Below are 22,277 nucleotides of genomic sequence, written 5' to 3'. Positions count from 1 at the left end.
ATCCCACCAAACTTTTCCTCCTACTCATCAAATAATCACAGCATTCTTCACCATAAAACATAGGCAGATGGGTTCCTGTGTCATTATTTGTAATCCGATTGAAAAGATCTGTTTTTGCTTCTCCTGGCCCTCATTCCATAGTTCTCTAAAATCAACATTCAGCTTCTTAAATTCACAATCTTTCTTTTTCTTAGCAAAGAAGTGAAACTTACCAATAGCTTTTTTTTTTTTTTGCAACTTTTTCATGTACTTTCTAGTCATGCATAATCTGAGAGTTATTCATGTAAAATGTTGGAAAGTTTTTTCTGAATACAATAACAATAGCACACTTTTAAAATGCAATGTAGCAAATAAGTATTATAACAATTTTGTTGAAGTCATCCACCTTTTCCTATAAATGTAAATGTTTCATTATTTAAGCATTCATTTAAAGATTATCTTGGGTCCTATTTATTCATTATCATTTATTCTGAATTACCTCATAATTGGATTATTTCTCATTTTCTTTTAATAATTCCTTGAAGCACCATCTAAAAAACACTATGTGTTGAGAGGTCATTCCTCTAGAGTAGCTGTTGGAATTTCTTGGAATGGTTGTCCTGGGGTTCCAGGTTACATTTTTCTTTCGCTATTAGAATGCCCCAAATTGGGGCACCTGGGTGGCTCAGTGGGTTAAAGCCTCTGTCTTCAGCTCAGGTCATGATCTCAGGGTCCTGGAATCGAGCTCCGTGATGGGGCTCTCTGCTCAGCAGGGAGCCTGCTTCCCTTCCTCTCTCTCTGCCTGCCTCTCTGACTACTTGTGATCTCTGTCTGTCAAATGAATAAATAAAAAATCTTAAAAAAAAAAGAATGCCCCAAATTCTCTGTTGAACAAGGGAGGGATATATGATATTATTTCTTTATACTGTCCGATCAATACTTTATACCTGTATCCTTGAATTTTTTTAGCCTATAAAGAACTATATAAATCTAATGTGTGAAAAAATAAAAAGAGCAAACCCCACCAATGACATATGAAATATGGAAAAGTATAGTGAGAATAAGTATCAGTTTACATACTGAGGTCTGAAACAAAATTTTGCAAAAAGGCATTTTTCTGTTCTACAAATTCATATCCTGGAGAAAGTGAGGATGTTCTCAAAATTCATGACAGTTGATTAGACACAGTTAAATCTTTGCGTAAGGAGTATGAGCCTCTGAATTTTTAGCTTTATTAAAGTGAAGTTTCATATTCTGTATTTAGTAAACACTCCAACCTGATATAATCACAAATTATAGAAATATCTCAGCAGGGGAAGGGGAAGGAAGGTGGCAGTGATGTGAGAGAACCGGTTTCCCAGCCCTTTCACTTGTCCTCTTCATCCTCAATCCATCATCTTCTTGTTCCTATCTTGCCAACCCATTCATAAACATACTTTGAAAAGAGTACCCTATAGGAGATTCAAACTTTCTAGAGACAGGCAACAAAAAGACTGAAATTTATCGGTACGTGATTTTTCACCAAAGGACAAATACCCATTTCCTATCTTTCAGTCACATAAACAAAATGCTTGTTATTATATTTGAAGCTGCCTACTGCATACAGAGCACATTGTTCATTATCAGGAAATATCAATTCTAGAAAGGTAGAAAAATCTCTGCTTCAGAGAGTTTATGTTCTAAAAACAACTTGACACAAGCTATTTCTGATAGATAAGTGATTTAAAAAAATGAGGCGTGAGTGTTGTAAAGATTTCTACTTAACTGATAGATTCTTCTTCAAAAGGATTATTATCTAGCATCATGTAGTAAAAAATTTATCCATAGTGGGGATTAGGAAATTGTACTGATTTGGGCTCTAGCTTGATTGGATGTGACCTTGGTTATGTTATTGAACATCTCTGGGCCTCAAATTTACTGTCTGAAGAAAACAAAATTGATTGAACAATCTCTAATTCACATTATTCTGTGTTAGTTCATAGGAAGAAAATGTCTTTTTTTTTTCTTTAAGAAAAATTTCCTTTTTAGCGACCAGTGTTTTCAGTTTACCCTGTTAATGCATTTACTGTCTCATTTTCTATCATGTCTTTTGAATGTCTGTATGGTGCTTAAGATCTTCATATATATGTCTGTGTATCTCCAGTACATATATATGTATGTTTCTTTGTTTACAAAATAAACAACATTGATTTTTTTAACATGACAAGGCATTTTTCATGGATATCTAATTTCCATAGTGCTCTCTGAGGTATTGTATAATTATGTTCACTTTCCAGATAAAGACTTGGAGATTCAATAGCTAACCCATAGTCACACTGACAGTAATTGGGGAACTGAGATCCAAGCCCAGACTGTCCAACTCTAGGACCACTCTACCATATCACCTTCCTATGTTACTGGCTTCATACTACAACTCTACAGTTTTTCAAGTGCTTCTTTTTCTAGGCAGATTGATTTCTTTGTTTTCAAACAGAATTTTATGTGCTTGTTGTTGGCTGTGTCTTTCCATCTTGTCTGCCATCTTGATTGACACAGAGTTTCAGGCAGCCCTTGTATCAAGGGAGCAGAGTTGCTATCTGAGTTTAATCCTTTGCATCATCATGTGGATATAGTAATGGCTCCCAAATTTAAAGCCTTAACTGTTCTTCTGAGCACCTGTACTGTGCCATAGGTTCCTCAGCTAACATCTTATTTCCCCCAATTTTGTAATGCCCTTATATTATCTTACAGGTAAATATACCACCAAGTGTCTCCAAGGAGGAGGAATTCTAGATTACTTCCTCTCCCTCATCACCTGTACCCAGTCTTTGCAACCTGATGTTTTTGCTTTCTTCATGTCTCTCAAATCCCATTCTTATCGTTATCACTTCTTGTCTGGATTATCACAATAGCTTTCTTATATTCTCCCTACATCTCCTGCCATACTCTGTTCTAGTTTATCCAGCATAAATCTGGCACAGTAATCTTAAAAAAAGATTATTCCTTTGGTTTTTCCCAAATCCTTCAAATTTCCAGTAAAAACTCAAAACTCTGTATCATAACTTCTAAGGCTTTTCTTGACTTCCTTCTCTACCTCTCTCATCTCTTCTCCTGATATCCTTCACCTCAGATGAGTTTCAGCCACTCTCCCCATTATCTCCCAGCTCTGCTCTGTGTTCCTCCACTAAAACTAATAAGCGGGATCATATTCCCTCATGTTTAGAGCCTCAGCACCTAAACATTTTAATATAATAGTTAAAAACTCAGACTTTGAAGTTATACAGACCTGGTTTGAATTGCTCACCTACCACTTACCAGCGTATTTAGGCCATGTTGGATAAGTAATGTGACCTCCCTGAGTCTTAGTTTCTTCATCCGTGAAATGGGCATATTAAAGGGCTTATCCCACAGAACTGTTAGAATTAAATGAAGTAATTAATGTAAAGCCCTTATTATGATGCTTGGAATATAGTAATTGCTTAATGAATGTTGATACTACAACTAATGCAATGCATAAAAGCAAATGAATAAAAATTAATGAATAAATGAACACAGTAATGGAATTAAATCTATGGAGGAGATATAAATGCTCTGGTTCAGTGGTGGAGCGGTTCAGGATGAGGTCAAGTAAATAAACATTTCAGATTTGTCAATTTTCTGCCTTGAAATTTGTTTCATAGTTGATATTATTTTAATACAAAAAAAAATCAAAAGATTGTTGGTCAAGTCTTTCATTTTATATTTCCACTGCCATGTTCTTCTTGTCACTTGAGAGGTACTTTTTTACTACTTCCAAAATTGTAGTCTTTGTACATCTTTAATGAATCAGAATCAGCACAATGCACTTTCTATTGAGAGAGCCATCTGAGGTTCCTGGCCTGAGGGGCACGGATGAAGGAAAGCTGGTGTCAGCACATTTAGGGCACATCAGAGAACAATTGAGCAGTGTGCAGAGTCTGTGCAATCACTCGCTCTCATTAGATACTTCTTAAATGTTTGCATGCTTGCCAGTGGCAAAGATGGCAAACTTCAAGTAACTGATTGGGAACAAAATTTTTATTGTCCCCCACAGTTCTATAAAAACTAATGCTTTTTGGGTGTTTTTGTTTTTGTTTTCGTTTTTTTCCTGAATGGCTTTCCACTTAAAACCCTTGGTCAAGAGTCAATGTCTGTAGTTAGTACCTGGAGTCCTTAGCAGATGGAGTGACAGGGATTAACAGGCATTTCTGTAGGTGGTAAAGTGTACACAGCAAGGTAATAGTAGCTAACATATTCAAAATCTTTATAATTTAACTTGTGATTCCCATTCGTGATCTCTCTTGGGCTGTTTTCTCATATATGATCTCATATGGGCAGGGGAAGTATTTTTATTAACTTTCCTTTATACTTGAGGAAAAACTTAGGGTAATAGAGTATCTGTCAGTTGCTCAAATTCACTTGTTAGTAAGTGGTATAGTTAGGGTCATTTATAGTGAGTCATATACCCTTCCCCACTCATATCCAAATCATTTCAGAGGCTGATTTTATAATGGATCTCTAAATCGAAGAGGCAAGAAATATTTACTATCATTGGGAGAACAAATATATGGCAGATGTGCTTCACTATAGGCAATTAAAACATTTAGGGAAGTATGTCCTGTGGGGCGATGGCGACCATCTAAATAGTTACTACTTGGCGAAGGTGGGAGGCAAGCAAATTAGGTAGAGAAAAAGTAACTACTTTCTCTTGCTTTATCCACCATTTCAACCAGCCACAACCACAGTGTTAACTGACTTAGTGAGATTTTTTAACTTGACCTGGGATCTGTTTTACATGCTCTGATATTAGTTCCCCTCTAGAAAAGAAGAGTCTCCCAGAGCAAACAATCTTCACTTCAAAATCATGACTGTAACTACTAATGCCTTAAAATACTTACAATTAGTCCTAACTTTTTAACCTATGTCTTCTCCCATTTTTTAAAAATCTTTATTGGGACAATTTCAGAGTCTCTCCTATATTTGAGTGTCATTATTTTCTGAAGTCTGGGCATGAGTAGTTGTGGTTCTCTGAATTCTCCATGTCTTCTTTTTCACTTCAATGATGTATTCAATAAATACTTTTGAGCACCTACAAAGCATAAGAGGCACAAAGATAAATGCATTATATTCCCTGACCTCACCTTTGGTTGAGAGAAGTATCAGTATCATTTCTAAAATAGGGAGGTAAGTATATTAATAGTTGTGTCAATCCAGATCATTGCTGACTCCTTCTAAGGAAACTTGAGTGTCTCTGTCCGCTAGAAGCAGGGATTTCCTCTAGCAAGCAAGATCACAGCTGATGGTGGAAAAGCCTTGGTACTCCCTATGCCTATATTCCACCTACCAAAAGACTGCAGTAATCAATTCACTTGGAAACCCTGTGGTAAATATAGTCCATTAGGGTTCATCCTATTGTTATCTCTGGTCACCACCCCATATACAAGCCCCTCCAATCATCTGCTGTTTTCTGCATTCTCACCTTTAGAATATTTTAGGCTTCCTGCCTCCTATCTATCCTTAAGGTACTCCTCTCTGCATGGTCTCCCAGACCTGATCTCTATATTCTACTCTGAAACTCTCTGAACATAGTTAAAATGTTTTCCTATCTTCTTCCAACTGATGGCCTTAACTGAAACTGAGACTTCACTTATGAAAACCCTTCTCCTATTTAAGTGGGGAAATCTATGATCAGGAAGGAGGTGTTCACCAGAGTTTGTGTGGATTTACGGCTTACCTACAAGAATTCTCAATAATAGTTGTTTGTTTTAGTGTTGCTTTTGGAAGCCATGAGGTGAAGCCAGAGTTATTCCCACAGTCCTGAAGTCTGTCAGTAGGAAGGACCTGGCATTTGGCTCAATCTTCAAACATCAGAGTACCTGAGAAAATAACATAAGAATGAACCACTTAGTCAGGTCCAGAGTGTTTTATGCAATCAAGTTTTATTTCTCTGACCAAGGATGTGTCCATTCTGCCTTACAAGCAATCACCTCAATTAAAAAAATGTATTTCAAATAGACTTGTCTCATACCATAACATATTTTTTTTGTCTATGAACTTTTCTGTAATTTTTAAGCTTTATTTTTTTTTCCTTTTAATCTATTTTTCACTTCTATCTCTTAAAGTAGAGTTTGGTTATGTTTGCTTGCTGGTGGGTAAAGTACTACAAGGAATTCTGTGTTATTTTGTATAAATGAGTAATGGTTACAGAAGAAATCAAGCACACACACATTCAAGAAATAAGGACATGATATAGCTAGCAATAATACTGTTCTAAGCCTAATCCATACTTTTTAGGGATGACTCAGAAGGCAATTCAAGACCATGCAAAAGCCTGAGGAACAACACAGCTTGTTATGATAAACATGTGGAAGTGTTAACAGAGTTTCCAGATTCTCTGAGAAATTTGCTTTAATTTTAAGTGTAAAAAAATATGTTAATGTAAAGTACTTTATAAATAGAATTATATGTGCTATTCCTGAGAGACGATAGGAGTGTTAGTGTCAAGGTCACTTTCTTGAACTCCAGGAACTTCTTGCAAAGAGTAGATCACTAATCCGTTTTCTAGATTTCATTATTTTCTTCTAAAATCATATTAATATTTTTGCCTATGCCAGTAATATTTCCTAATTCCACCTCCTCCGTGCCAGTAAGACACAATGCTGAAGTACAAAAGACATGGGCACTGAAGTCACAATCCTGTGAATGAAGTCCTCTTACTAGCTTTGTGACCAGGGACAACTTAAAAACAATTTTTTTCCCTAATTTTTATTAATTTTATTTTTTATAAACATATAATATATTTTTATCCCCAGGGGTACAGGTCTGTGAATCACCAGGTTCACACACTTCACAGCACTCACCATAGCACATACCCTCCCCAGTGGCCATAATCCCACCCCGCTCCCAACCCCCCTCCCCCCATCAACCCTCAGTTTGTTTTGTGAGATTTAGAGTCACTTATGGTTTGTCTCCCTCCCAATTCCATCTTGTTTCATTTACTCTTCTCCTACCCCCTTAACCCCCCATGTTGCATCTCCTCTCCCTTATATCAGGGAGATCATATGATAGTTGTCTTTCTCCGATTGACTTATTTCGCTAAGCATGATACCCTCTAGTTCCATCCACGTCGTCGCAAATGGCAAGATTTCATTTCTTTTGATGGCTGCATAGTATTCCATTGTGTATATATACCACATCTTCTTTATCCATTCATCTGTTGATGGACATCTAGGTTCTTTCCATAGTTTGGCTATTGTAGACATTGCTGCTATAAACATTCGGGTGCACGTGCCCCTTCGGATCACTACGTTTGTATCTTTAGGGTAAATACCCAGCAGTGCAATTGCTGGGTCATAGGGTAGTTCTATTTTCAACATTTTGAGGAACCTCCATGCTGTTTTCCAGAGTGGTTGCACTAGCTTGCATTCCCACCAACAGTGTAGGAGGGTTCCCCTTTCTTCGCATCCTCTCCAGCATCTGTCATTTCCTGACTTGTTAAAAACAATTTTTTAAATGTTTCTTTGTTTTAGTTTCCTAATCTGTAAAATGGAGATAATTTTTAGCATATTAAGTTCTTATAAGAAGTAAATGAGACAATTTGGGTTAAGCATTTAGAACTGTTCCCAACACATACTCTGACCTCAGCAAATGCTTTCTATTAACAACTACCACTTTTTTTTTCTTTAAAATTAGCAGTTCATAGGTGAGGTCCTATTATTTTAAGCTTTAGTGAACACATCTTTGTTAACTTGAAATGGAACATATCATCTTCTAATAGTTGTTTTTCCATATGGAAGAGGCCTAATCCCCTGAATCTGTGCTTATCACAGATGTCATTATGCCTACGGCATCTGGCAGCTGAGAAACGATGAAATATTGTGGAGACAGAGGGAGAATTCAGTTTTGTTCTAACCTTTCAATCTGCAAGTTTGCTCTCATAGTGAAGTGAAGTCAGCTTTTCTAGATCTTCCTTTGAATTTTCCTACTCCTGCTCTTGGATTGCATGGAATGTATAATCACTCTTGTCATTGGACACATCTTCTGGTTTAAAATAGCCATTGTATTTCACATACAACTTGTCTTTTCCATTTCAACATGCCCAGTTCCTACAAGGTTTCCTGATGACTGTTTTCCTAAACATGTAACATCCTGGTCCTATCCTTTGTTCATAGTGTCTTAAAGTGTTTTTGGAGTAGAATGTACTATTCTAGATATCAAAAAGAATTATGGGATTTGCCTTTTGTGGGCACTGTGTTTCCATTAATGCAGCATAAGATTGTATTCCTTTTGGAAAAGCCTTGCTATCCTGTTGGCTACTGGACTTGAACTCCATGACAATAGCTGAGGTGTTTTTTTTTTTTTAATTGGAACAACTTGTTCTTACAACAAGTTATAGGTTTCCTCATTGTGTCATTGTGCTGATGTATTTTGAATCTAATTCTAAGACTTCATAGTTTTATCTGTCAAATTCTGTGTTGTTAGTTTCACCTCATTGCTCCAGTATATTGGAAACTGTAAATCATTATTATAATATATATTAGTATTTAATCTTGGCATTATGGCATCTGAAAACTTGACAAGTACACCTTAATATCCACTATATAATGATGACAACTCTATTGATAAAGAAGTAGATTGAGACAAAGCCTAATACACAAGTGGTTGACATGCTGGACACCTCTATTCAGGTTGTAAATTAACTGATAATCAATACACTTTAATCACTAGCATTATTTTATCTCTCTCATCATTGATATTTACTCTAACTGGGTGATTTATTGAATGAATCTGCTGGTTTCTTCACCATTCTGTGAGGGACAGTAGTTCCCCCTTATCTGTGGTTTCACTTTCCAGAGTTTCAGTTACCTGCAGTCAACTGTGGTCAGGAAACAGATGATCTGTCTTCTAACATATGGTCAGAAGTTCAGCAGTAGTCTAACACTTCATCACAGTGTCCACACCATTCACCTCAGTTCATCTCATCATATGGGCATTTTTTCATCTCACAACATCACAAAAATAAGGGTGAGTATAGCACAATAAGGTATTTCAAAAGAGAAAGAGACCATATTCACATAATTTTTATTAAGTCTATTTTTATAGTTCTATATTATTATTAGTAGCTGTTATTAATCTCTTACATGCCTGGTTTATAAATTAAACTTTATCATAGGTATGTATGTATAGGCAAAATATAGGGTTTGGTACTGTCTGTGGTTTCAAGCATCCCTGGAGGATTGTGGAATGTATCCCCCACAGATAAGGAAGGACTACTATAAATCATTAGGACTGGAATGCCAGACTCACTTAAAGCATGTATATATTCTCTAGCTATTTCCACATCTCTCCTCAGAGTCAAATTTTTGTTCTGTATGTATGTGTGCATACATACACACACACTTCTTCCTTACTTATATAAGATTGAAATAATGTGATATAAAATAATTTATCATACTCTAGGTTTTTTTTTAGCATTTCCAAAGTTATGAAATACTTTAATGGCTGCATGATTTGCCATAAAATAGATTCAGCATAATGTATGAAACAAATTCCTAGATTAAGTATATGTCCAAATTTTGGCTATAATGACTAATCTTAGGACAAAAATAATTGCAGCCAAATAATTCTCAGCATTTCTGGATAAATGCCTAGAAGAGATTAATTAAACAGTCAAATTTACATATATATACGGCTGCATCCATATTTATAGTTCTTTTAAGATATATTTTTATTTTAGAAAATATATAAAATACCAGGAAAGATTGAGAAGTTAAAAAAATTATTGTCCGTGACTCAGAGAAAGGTTATCAATATGTGTACATATATTTCACATATTTTGATATACCTATTTAAAATATAAAAAGGGGGGGCGCCTGGGTGGCTCAGTGGGTTAAGCCGCTGCCTTCGGCTCAGGTCATGATCCCAGAGTCCTGGGATCGAGTCCCACATCGGGCTCGCTGCTCAGCAAGAAGCCTGCTTCCCTTCCTCTCTCTCTGCCTGCCTCTCTGCCTACTTGTGATCTCTCTCTGTCAAATAAATAAATAAAATCTTTAAAAAAATATATAAAAAGGGAGTTATACTGCATATTTTATCTTTTTTGGAATTAAAAATTAGAATTTTTTGGAATTAAAAAAGGTCATAATCATTTATACCACATAATTTATTAGTTTTCTACAGTATAATTTTAGTATCTATACAGTGTTCCTTTGCATGGATTTAATCTTAAAAAAGAAATTTCTTGTTATAGGTTAGTTATGTTACTTCTGTGCTCTTTGGTATGTAGACTGTGATGAATATCCTTGATAATAATCTTTGTATACTTTCACAATGATCTTCTTAGGATTAAATCTTAAAGGTAGAATTGCTTGTCAAAGAGTATACACAATATTAAGCTTTTTGTGGAGATTTTTCATTTGTTCCTTGGAAAATGTACTCATATTTTCCCTCCTAGTGGTATAAAATCACATTTTTGGGGTAGTTGGGTGGCCCAGTTGGTTAAGCATCTTCTTTAGGCTCAGGTTATGATTCCAGATCCCAGGATCCAAGCCCCTGGGCTCCCTGATTAGCAGGGAGTCTGCTTCTCCCTCTCTCTCTACTCTTCCCCCAGATCGTGTTCACCCTCTCACTCACTCTCTCTCTCAAATAAAAAATTAAAAATCTTTAATAAAATAAAATCACATTTTCCCAGATTCTTACCAAGGGCACTTAGACATTTTGGCCTTGTTTTAAGTGAAAGTTATGTTGTGTCATGGTTCATAATTGGCATTTCTTCTTTGACCGCCAGTGAAGTTTTGTTTCACTGTCTGTGTGTGTGTGTGTGTGTGTGTGTGTGTGTGTGTATGAAAAAGAGAAAGAGAGAATGAGAATTTGTGTGCATTTCCTCTTCAGTCTTTATTGCTTTCTATAGATTTGTCTGTTTTGTATTGATTTAAAAAATATATTTGCTATTAGTGAAATTAAAGATTTATCTCCGAATAACTAACAAACATATTGTCAACTTGTTTTTTGAAATGCTTCCTTTTTAAAAAAAAATCTGTTTAAATTCAATTTAGAGGACACCTGGGTGGCTCAGTCAGTTTAGCATCTGTGTTCAGCTCAGGTCATGATCCCAGTTTCCTGGGATCTAGTTAGCCATTGGCTTCTTGCTCAGCATGGAGCCCATTTCTCCCCTGCCTGCTGCTCCCCTTGCTTGTGCTCTCATGCGCACTTTCTCTCTCTCTCTCTCTCTCTGGCAAATAAAAAAAACTTTATAAAAATAAATAAATCCAACTTAGTTAACATATAGTGTATTATTAGTTTCAGGGGTAGAATTTAGTGTTTCATCAATTTTATATAACACCCAGTGCTCATCACAAGTGCCCTTCTTAATGCCCTTCACCCAATTATCCCATCCCCCCACGAACCTCCCCTCCAGCAACCCTCAATTTGTTTCCTATGGTTAAGAGTTTCTTATGGTTTGCCTCCCTCTGTCTTTTTATCTTATTTTGTTTTTCCTTCCCTTCCCCTACGTTCATCTCTTTTGTTTCTTAATTTCTACATATGAGTGAAATTATGTGGTATTTGTCTTTCTCTTACTGATTTATTTTGGTTAACGTAATACCCTCTAGTTCTATCCACGTTGTTGCAAATGGCAAGATTTCGTTTTTTGATGGCTGCATTATATTCCTGTGTGTGTGTGTGTGTGTGTGTGTGTGTGCCACATCTTCTTGATCCATTCATCTGTTGATGAACATCTAGGCTCTTTCCATAGTTTGGCTCCTTTGGACATTGCTGCTATAAATGTTGGAGTGCATGTGCCCTTTCAAATCACTATTTTTATATCCTTTGGATAAATACCTAGAAGTGCAGTTGCTGGGTCTTAGGGTAGTTCTATTTTTAACTTTTTAAGGAACGTCCATACTCTTCTCCAGAGTGGCTGCACCAGTTTGCATTCCCACCAACAGTGTAAGAGGGTTCCGCTTTCTCTGCATCCTCACCAACATCTGTCATTTCCTGAATTGTTAACTTTAGCCAGCCTGACTGGTGTGAGGTGGTATCTCATTATGGTTTGATTTATATTTACCTGATGCCAAATAATGCTGAGCATTTTCTCCTGTGTCTGTTAGCCATCTATATGTCTTCTTTGAAGAAATGTCTGTTCATGTCTTCTGCCCATTTCTTGACTGGATTTTTTTTTGGGTTTTGGGTGTGGTGTTTGATACGTTCTTTATAGATTTTGGATACTAGCCCTTTATCAGATATGTCATTTGCAAATATCTTCTCCCATTCCATAGGTTGCCTTTTAGTTTTGTTGATTGTTTCCTTTGCTGTGCAAAAGCTTTTATCTTGATGAAGTCCCAATAGTTCAGTTTTGCTTTTGTTTGCCTTGCCTCTGGAGATGTGCCTAGCAAGAATTTGTTGCAGCTGAGGTCAAAAAGGTTGCTGCTTGTGTTCTCCTCTAAGATTTTTATGGATTTCTGTCTCACTCTTAGGTTTTTCATCCATTTTGAGTTTGTTTCCTATCTCCAATATTGTAAAATATCCAATACATTATTGTTAGTACTGTAATATTTTCTTAGCATTTCAGTATTTTCTCCTGGAATCTATTTCTGTTTAAGCTGTGAATAGGAATCTGTCTTACTTTTTTCTTTCAAGATTATTAATCACTTCTCTCAGCACTATTTATAAAATAGTTATAAATCTCCTACTAATTTGAAGTAATATAAGCATAATTAACTCAGATAGATATACATAAGAGCTGTTTTTATTCTATTTGCCAATTTACCATTTTTAATTGAAAAATTTGTTTATATTTACATAAGCACACATGTGAGTATGATTTACAGTGAGTCTTTGTATGAATTGGCCTTTGGGTGCTTTGAGATTAAATTATGTTTTTATCACATATGTTTTAAATAAAATCTTTGAATTCAGTTTTGAGATTACTTTCATAATTTTTTTTGCACTAATTCCTATACCAGATTGAAAGTGTGCTGCAGTTTTGGTATCTTTTGAAATACGGTTTTAATGTTTTTCTTTCCAAAAGGAACATGTAAGCAGTATTATTTTCTGGAATCTTTTATGTCAGTAAATGACTATCTGTTTCATTCATTAAAGACAACCCAGATTGTTTTAAATTTCTTAAGTGTCTATTTTTTATTTCCTCTGAATTTATGGGATGATGTTTGGTTTCCCTGTTTCTGCAGAAATTTTTCTTAAGCCTCCATTATTTTACTTTTCTCTTTTTTCAACCCTGTGCGTTTTTTTTTTTTTTTTTTCCATATTCCCTCAGCTCTGCATTCTTTCTTATTGAGGTGAATGCTTGAATCCCTTCCTCAAATCCAGGATTAGAGCCTGGGAAGTGATATAGCAGTCCAATTCCCCATGTCTGATAAACACTTATCTATGATTTTAAACTTTCTTCTATCCTGTACCCTGGTTCTCTGAAATTCTGAACTAATGGATTACATTAAAACTTTATAATTCTTAACATCCATTTCCTCAAACTTCTTCTCAATTTTTTCCCTGTCTTGAATGTTTTGCTTATAATTTCATTTAAACCCCCCTAATTTCAGCTTTAAGTTCTTCTTCAATAAATAAGTCTTTGGGAAAAATATTTAAATTTCTATCTGCCTTGTTTTAAAAAAAAATCTAACTTCTGTTTATGTTTAGATGTACAGCTTTAGTTTTATTTTGATAATAAAAAAATTACCTACACATTTTTTCTCTCCTTTTATTATCACAAAGTGCCTTTATTTCCACTCCAAGGTTTATGTGGTTTTATGAGGTCCAGTTTAATTTTTCTATATTTGTGGGTCTCAAACATCCTACACTTGCTTTCAAAGGTAGCTGAATATCCTTTGGGTCTTTATTGAAGAGCTGAGTCAGGTAACAGATGAATGCCTCTCCCTTTGACTCTTCACTCATGACTACTGTATGATGTGGTTTACCAAGGGAAATGACACACATTATTTTATTTATTCTTTAATACTTCTGGTTTTGTCTGTTTTGCGGAATGAGTGTGTGAAGTATGAATTAATTACTATACTAGACAGTGGCTCTGTAGCTGAGATATGGCTGGACCTTGCAGTCTAGTGGCAAACACAGACATGAAAGACTTTCAGGTAAGGTTAGAAGGTTCTTGGAAGAAATGGGTAACCAGAAAAAACAAGATCTCTGATAGTGACATTTTACTAATCGCTAATGAAATACCCTGATGACTCTAACTTGTTGCCCACTACACAAAAGTTTTAAATCTGATTTTCATGCCTTTTTGTGTATGCATGCGGCCTTCTACATTCTCCAGTGTATGCTGTATGTATTGTATTGTATTGTATGTATTGTATTATTCCCCAAATTATCTCACTTTGCAGCTTTTCTTACCAGACTTTTCAGCATTTCTTATTGTCTTCCCCAACTGATATCCTTTGTCTTAGGTGACAATAGCTAGTTTATTTTCCTTTCATTATTTTTGAGGAATTCCCTGGCATAGTGGACTCTCTGCCCTCAGAGTTCTAAGTTAAGTAAAATAAAAGCAAGCCCTTTGTGCAAATCCTTCATGAAGCTTCCATGGTGGTCAAATAAGACAAAAACAATTCATTGAGAACCAGGTCCTCTCTGCCCTCCAACACCAGAACTGATACCAAGAATGTGAGTTGCCAACATATGGAAGCAGGTGGGATAAATCAAAATACCACAAAAGTCTACTGTATTTCACTCATTGTTTTCCTGGCTGAGCATTCAACTGTTGCTGGTTGCTTTGACAATACTCTGGAGTTTTATTTCCAATAAGGTTGACTCTGACCGTTTTTGTCAGATTTCTCAGTGTTTCTAAGGGAGGATGGGCCCCTGGAGTTCTCTACTCTGCCATTTTCACTGATGTTACTTTCAACTTGTATTTTTTAGATGAAAATGCATGTCTGGGTGTTCTTCCGTATAAATGCATAAAAGGTTCTTCATTCTTTTATATCACTACAGTGTTCCATGTATAGATCTACCATAGTTACTTAATGAATCTCCTGTTGCTATACATCTATCTTGTTGCTAACATTTTGCTATTACCAGTTAAATGTAGTGAATAGCCTTATACATGTTATTTCAGATCTTTGCATGTATATTTCTATATCAGATTCCAAGTGCCTTGGTGTGCCAATGGTTATGAACATCTGTAATTTTGAAAACATTGCCAGATTGTTATATATGCTGTTATCAGTTTACAAATTTACTAACCATTCATGATTTAAGATAGGTTTTCCACTACAATGCTTCATTAAAATTTTTCATTGTTTCCAATTTGACACAGTATAGTTTTTATTTACATGTCTCTAGTTATTAATGAGTTTGAGTATCTTTAAATAAATTTAAAGACCCACCTAATTTATGAATCTTTTGTTTATTCACTTTTCACCTTTATGGTCATTTTCTTACTGATTTGTGGGAACATTTTATATTAGGGCAACATCCATAATATTTCTCTAAATATTGTTACTATTTATCATTTTTTCTGTTTTAAATTCACCAATACAGAGTTAGCCTGTGAAACCCTAGGCCCCCACCCTGGACCCCAGTAAAAGCAGAACCCCGGGCCTACACTCTCTCCCACATCCCTGTGACATGTATGGCCCCAGATATGGTGTAGTTTCCAGGTTCTGTAAGTCATTAACCTTGTCTCCTTTGAAGTCTTCTGATGGTTATTGCTGAGGATGTCTTACAGTCATAATAAGAACCACAAGGGACAGTCCAGCCACAACGTTGGTTATTGATAGCCCCATACAATAGGAGGTTTTCATCTAGATAGGATTTTTCCAAATTAGGTTTCACTGGAATCTACTAGGCCCAACATCCCTTATTGAAAAGCCCATTCCTTTCTCCTCTTACCCCACATAACAGTTTGAAGCTCCAAATTTATAAAATGGCTAATTTCTGTAAATATTTGGATATATATCTAGATTTTCTGTTAAGAGATTTTTTTTCCTATCAATTCTAAAAATTGAGATTCCCTCATATACATTAGCAGAATGTTTTGTGGACTAGCTTCTCTCCTGCCCAAGTTTTATTTTCTCTTTGATAATCTTTGATAATCTAAAAAATAATAATAATCTTTGATAATCTTCTTTTATGGCAGCCCCCATAGAATGTAGGTAACTAGTTTAGAAATGTGGAAGACTCACATATAATTACCTCTAGTTTTGTATGTTTGTATTGGCCAATATGGTAAAGACAGTTGTAGAGTATGTCACATCATGGGACATGTTGGCCAGGTATATCAATGCATACATTCTCTTGGATGGAACATACTCCACCGTATATATCTGCTCTAACTTGCATTTGAAGCTATAAAGATAAGTTGCCCAATGTGTGATGTTTCTCTGGGTAGGTGGTGGTTAATGTCATACATCTATGAGAAACCTAAATTTTGGAATATTTGTAGGTCCCTATTCAGGGATTTAACCTTTCTAATTTATAGTTATCTCACAAAAATTTTTGTGTAAAGAAAGATGACTACCTTCTCCATAAAAAAGGTGAATTTCTGATGAACTTTAAGGCTCGTATACCCAACAAATATATTCTAATGATTTTGATTCTAGTATCTGAAAAGCTAGTTAAAAGTAATGTTTACAGGTTAACTAAGTTTAATGAACATTGCTTTCCTTAACATGTGCTTTTTCTTGGGGATATACATTTACATTTTATTATCATTTGGCCAATAAAGACATAAAATTAAAATTTTACTTCTAGATCAATAATAATCTTATATATATATTTTTCCATGACTCAAATTATTCAATTTCAATATTATTCAATATTATTATGGTAGATTTTCTAAAATACTAGTTATATTGCTTTTACTTAGCATATGGTTCTATTGTATTTAAGGAATTATAGTTGAAAATGTGGGGTTATGAAAACTAATGGAGAATGAGAATTTGTGTTTGTCATTTTTTAAAAAAGATTTTATTTATTATTTGAGAGAGAGAGAGATTTAGAGAATGAGTGGGAAGAGAGGCAGAGAGAGAAACAGACTTCCCATGGAGCAGGGAGCCCATCATGGGACTTGATCCCAGGACCCCGGGATCACAATCCGAGCTGAAGGCAGACGCTAAACCTACTGAGCCACCCAGGCACCCTGTTTGTAGTGTGGAAGCATGAAACATATATTAGGAGTATTTTTTGTTTTAAGTTCTCACATGCTTATTACTAAACCATCTTACTAGTACAAGAGCATAGTAACAGAGAAAAAAAAAGTATTTCCCCAATAAAACATGTCTAGGGGTGCCTTAGTGGCTCAGATGGTTAAGTGTCTGCCTTCAGCTCAGGTCATGATCTCCAGACCTGGGATTGAGCCCCATGTCTGACTCCCAGCTCAGTGGGGAGTCTGCTTCTCCCTCTCCCTCTGTCTCTCCTCCTGCTTGTACTCTATCTGCCTCTGTCTTTGTCTCTCTCTCTCTCTCTCAAATGAATAAATAAATCTTTAAAAAATGTCTATTTTTCAGATAGTAGTGATGTTTACAGAGTGATTGGGTACAAGCTAACGAGTGATTGGATGTGACCTTCATGCAGCATAAATACCATGCCTTTCTCATGTGTGATCCCTTATAGACCCAGTCTGGTTCTTCTTCAATGCCTCCTCTTGGAATTGTATCTGATTTTATTACCAGTTTTCATCTGAATCCACTGGAATGGGATGTTTGTGCATTTGTTTCTTAGCCAGGAATCTCTTGATCCTGAAAGTGTTGTGAGAAGAGTTGGTGAGGAGTAGTCAACTACACATACCATGATGGCAGAGAAAAGGAGGTATTAGGAGTATTTTTTTTAACCAATAAAAAGAGATAAAAGGCAAGAAAGTATGATTATTAATAGATAAGTAAGCTTGAAGAGCTGTGATCTAAGATTATGGGTTTCAGTATGTAATTTTATTAATTAACTTGCGATCTGACCTCCAGAGAAAAACATTTTTTCTCTTGTATGAATCTTCAGTGACTCTGGACATGCGTAAACTGTATTGTCTTGTGATTTATAAATTAAAATGATAAAATTCTAGTACTTCCATATTAGAGATGAAAGAAGCAGTTACAAGGAAATGAAAATTAATAAGACTTCTTTTTTTTTAAAGATTTTATTTATTTATTTGATAGATATCAAAAGTAGGCAGAGAGGCAGGCAGAGAGAGAGAAGTGGGGCAAGCAGGCTCCCCGCTGAGCAGAGAGCCCGATGTGGGGCTCGATCCCAGGACCCTGAGATCATGACCTGAGCCGAAGGCAGAGGCTTAACCCACTGAGCCACCCAGGTGCCCCTAATAAGACTTCTAATAACCAGAGAAATGTAATTGCCTATCAAAGTGAATGAGATTAACATTTATATGTAGGACATGAATGCAAATTCTAAGAAACATTTTTGTGTTTTTTACTTGCTAAAGACATATTCTAGCTTTAATGCTGAACATATCATCCATACTTATCTTTGAAAGTTAAATACCCAAAAATATTTAAAAAATAAACTCTAAGTACTATAAGATCAAGTATTCAAGTTATGTAAATTGTGGGCCAGTGCACACTCAACATGCTTCAACTACAGCATTTAATTTTGAGATATTATTTTTTAAATTCACAAAATTTCTATGGCTTGCTTCTGGGTATTTATTATTTACCCAGAATTTTTGGAAATGAAGTTAATTTCACATTATAAATGAGAAAGTCTTCTTTTTTAGATACAAAAGTCTTTCAGTTAATGCCAAAACCCACATAATTGTTTTGACATCCTATTTACTCTACAGTTTTTTGGTGATTATTTGTTGACATCGCTCAGCTTTAGTTTACCCGGCTCTCTTCGAATATAATCCAACTTATTTTTTAACCCCATTTGAAAAGATTTCCTTAGGCCAATAGAAACATTTTTAGATCAAGCTGGAGATAGATAGGAAAGGAAGTATGTGTTTGTTCTGCCAAATCATTAATTGCAGAATATTTGAGTTACAACCAGCACCTTAAGCAAACAAGGCTGGCATGCAGGACCACAGTTTCGAAGATGGAAAAGACCCCAAGAAACTGATTTGCATTTCCTGTTTAATTCAGTTGCCAGAGATTGGGTTTGATGAAAGCTAACCACTCTAAATTTTGGATGTCACACCTCTGCGTAAGTCAGTGGCTTAAGGAAAAAAAGCATTTATTAGGTCACAAATCCATAGGTTAGTTGGGAGGATTTTCTGGTCTTTTTTTTTTTTTTTTTTAAAGATTTTATTTATTTATTTGACAGAGAGAAATCACAAGTAGGCAGAGAGGCAGGCAGAGAGAGAGGAGGAAGCAGGCTCCCTGCTGAGCAGAAAGCCCGATGCGGGGCTCGAACCCAGGACCTGGGATCATGACCTGAGCCGAAGGCAGCAGCTTAACCCACTGAGCCACCCAGGCGCCCCAAGGATTTTCTGGTCTTGACTAGTGCCTAGGCTCTCCCACATATTTGGGGTGGACTGGATTTGGGGTGATCTTGAATGGTCTTGACTAGGATACTTCATCTCTTTTACATCTGTCTCACCTTCCAGCAAACTAGCCTTAGCATGTCCTTCTCATGGATGTCAGGGAACAAGAGAACAAACCCAATTTGGCAACTGATATTCAAGCCTGTTTGTCTGAGCAAAACCCTTGCCTGACCCCAGAGTCAAAGCAGAAGGACCCTGCAAGGCTGTTTGGCAAAGGGCATGGACTTAGGAAAGGGCTTGGACTCAGGAAGAATTTGAGCCATTTTGCAATTTGCAACTATGATTGTTTTAGGGTCATATTCACCATCACAGAATATGTGTATATGCCTGCTCTACTGCTTCCAGAGAGTAGAACTACTTCAAAGGCGTTAAAACCTCACAGGGGAGTACAGAGTTAAAGCTGTCCTACCTTATGGCACCATGTCCCATAAACATTGCACTCAAATACTCAAAGCTCATATTGTTGACTAATAATAGGAAAGATGCCATTTGGGAACATTATTCTGATACTAAGGTCTGCTGAAACTTTAACAACAATGCAATTCATATTTTTCTAGATTTATCTCTTAGGAGAAATAAAGAAAACACAATTAAATGTTGAATTATTGCTCTCGAGCAACCCATTTGTGAAGGATAATGATCTCACCTAGAAGATAAAAGTTTTCATGTGATTAGGTTCTTCAGTCTATGAAGCATTATCAAACACCTGAGAGTAATATATAAAAGACCTTCTTTCACTTCCTTGGGCTAATTAAGAGGAATGGTGTCTCTAAGGAGTCTTCGCTTACAGATCTTCCACAAGTGCCTCAATGCTGGTGTTTTCAGTTACAAGTAGTGACTCACAGCTGCTGGGTTTTGTTCCAAATCATGCAGTTTATTTTCAAGATGTAGTATGTTGTTTTTTTTTGTTAGGCTCCATTTGCAAGCAAACACCCTCATTATTCAGCTCATAAATTCTGTAACACAACTGCAAACACTTTTTAATATTTCCATTTTCTTCTATCCCATAAAAAGTCTAATTGCTAAAAGTTCTACTTAATGATTTGCCATCATGTGGATACAAACAGGTTTCTCCCAATTTTATAGTCTTATGGTAAGTACTCTCTTTCACGAAATTCTAAATTTTCTTCAGTTCAATTTAGTAACTTCAATGTAAGTAAAAACACTGTGAGATATCTAATTAAGAGTAGTAATAGTGAAGATTTATTTGGTACTTATCATGACTTGGGTGTATATCTATATACATCTGTCTATTTCTACATACAATGTAATTTTTGCAACAGTTCTAGACCAGGGTATTATATTTGTCAGGAAATTGAAGCTCAGAGCTGCCAGATTTCCTAGAGATCATTTCTTATAGGTGAAGCAGAAGATGGTGCTTATTTTGTGATTGTGCTTATTCTGGGAATGCCTTCCTGCACTGTAGTCAGGAAGTTGCCTCGAGGTGGAAAACCAGGATTGTAGGACTCCTTCATTACTCTTTTTACCTGGTATCACAGTCTGGTATTACTACCTCTTGTCCAATGTCTGAAAACTACTGTTTTATATAATCTTTTCAGTTTTCTATTTGTTTATCACAAGAATATTAAGTCTAGCTCCAGTTACTTGGGTGTGATAGAATTCCTCTGGAATGTTGTTTATAGCTGCCCAACTTTTCAAGAAGAAGGAAGATGTAAAGGAACTTGAAAGGGTCTACCCACAGTATTCCCCCATGGCTTTCCACTCTGATCTTGAAAACCATCTGTTGGGTCACCATTGTCTAAATATCCCACAGCCTTTGGGAAAGTCTCACTAGCATTCCAGGCTTACAGAATCCTAGTCCGGGGTCTTATACCTAGGATGATTTGGAGACAGTTAATCTTTATCTGCCTGCTATATACCTCCATACTACTGTACTTTAGAATTTTGCTTTCTTCTCCATCTTTAGTTGTGAATCTCAGGTCATCAAATTATACCAGCTCTTAATCATCATTGTAAACCATCTTTTCTGAGATACAGGTGGGTTTTGTTAAGCTGTTAATGTAGACATCCCTTTATCTCAGGGATTTTTGTTGACATTATATATTCAAATTCTTTTTCTGATCAATTGGTTGGATTCTCTCTTATGAGCCCCGTTATCTTCATGTTAGTTCATTTTTTGCCTTGCCTTGATATCTGATTTTCTTTCAAATTTCTTTGAAATTAGGCTTTTTTTCTGCAATCACTTAATTATCTCAAGTCATTCTTCTATGTTATTATCTCAGTTTTAAAGTATACCTCTTCTGTACTTTCTTTTTTTTTACTTCTGTAATAGTATAATTTTGACCCTCATATCATTTCATTGACTCTGTCATTTCTTGTTTTGATCTCATTCTCTTGTTTTATTATCTTGTATTTAAGTGTTTTTTTAAAAGATTTATTTCACAGAGAGAGAGCACAAGTAGGCAGAGCAGCAGGTTGAGGGAGAGGGAGAGGCAGACCCCTGCTGAGCAGAGAAACCCATGTGGGGCTTGATCCCAGGATCCTGGGATCAAGACCGGAGCTGAAGGCAGATGCCCAACTGACTAAACCATCCACGAGCCCCTGCTTGAGTGTTTTTATGTATTAAATTCTCATTTTTACTTATTTCTCCTATGCTGTAAAACACTAGTAGGAACATTTTCTCTGTTTTAGAGCTAACATCTTTTTCAAAATTGTTCTGTCTTGTATATGTTATATCTCTTTTTGGGAAAGGTGGTTTATTAGTGTTTTTGGTTGCCTGTGAGACCATTTCTTTGAATCTCACTGGATCTAAACAGTTCATTTCTCCTAAAATATTATGAATGATTTCTTCACTCTCCTTTCCATCTCTGACTCTGACAGGTCTGTGTTT

General features: G+C 35.9%; 1 long non-coding RNA gene across 1 annotated transcript in view; it reads right to left on the bottom strand.

The window, feature by feature from the left end:
• Positions 1-4,881: 4,881 nt before the first annotated feature.
• LOC125081193 (uncharacterized) overlaps positions 4,882-22,277 on the bottom strand; it is a 30,625-nt gene continuing 13,229 nt past the window's right edge. Inside the window, exons 2-3 of the long non-coding RNA XR_007121607.1 lie at positions 5,715-5,852; positions 4,882-5,065 (exon numbers count right to left, since the gene is read on the bottom strand). This is a non-coding gene — a long non-coding RNA (uncharacterized LOC125081193). The remainder of the gene's footprint in view (positions 5,066-5,714; positions 5,853-22,277) is intronic.

The sequence above is a fragment of the Lutra lutra genome, chromosome 11 (assembly GCF_902655055.1).
Source record: "Lutra lutra chromosome 11, mLutLut1.2, whole genome shotgun sequence".
NCBI classification, from domain to species: Eukaryota; Metazoa; Chordata; class Mammalia; order Carnivora; family Mustelidae; genus Lutra; species Lutra lutra.
This window is presented reverse-complemented; position numbering and strand designations above follow the sequence as displayed.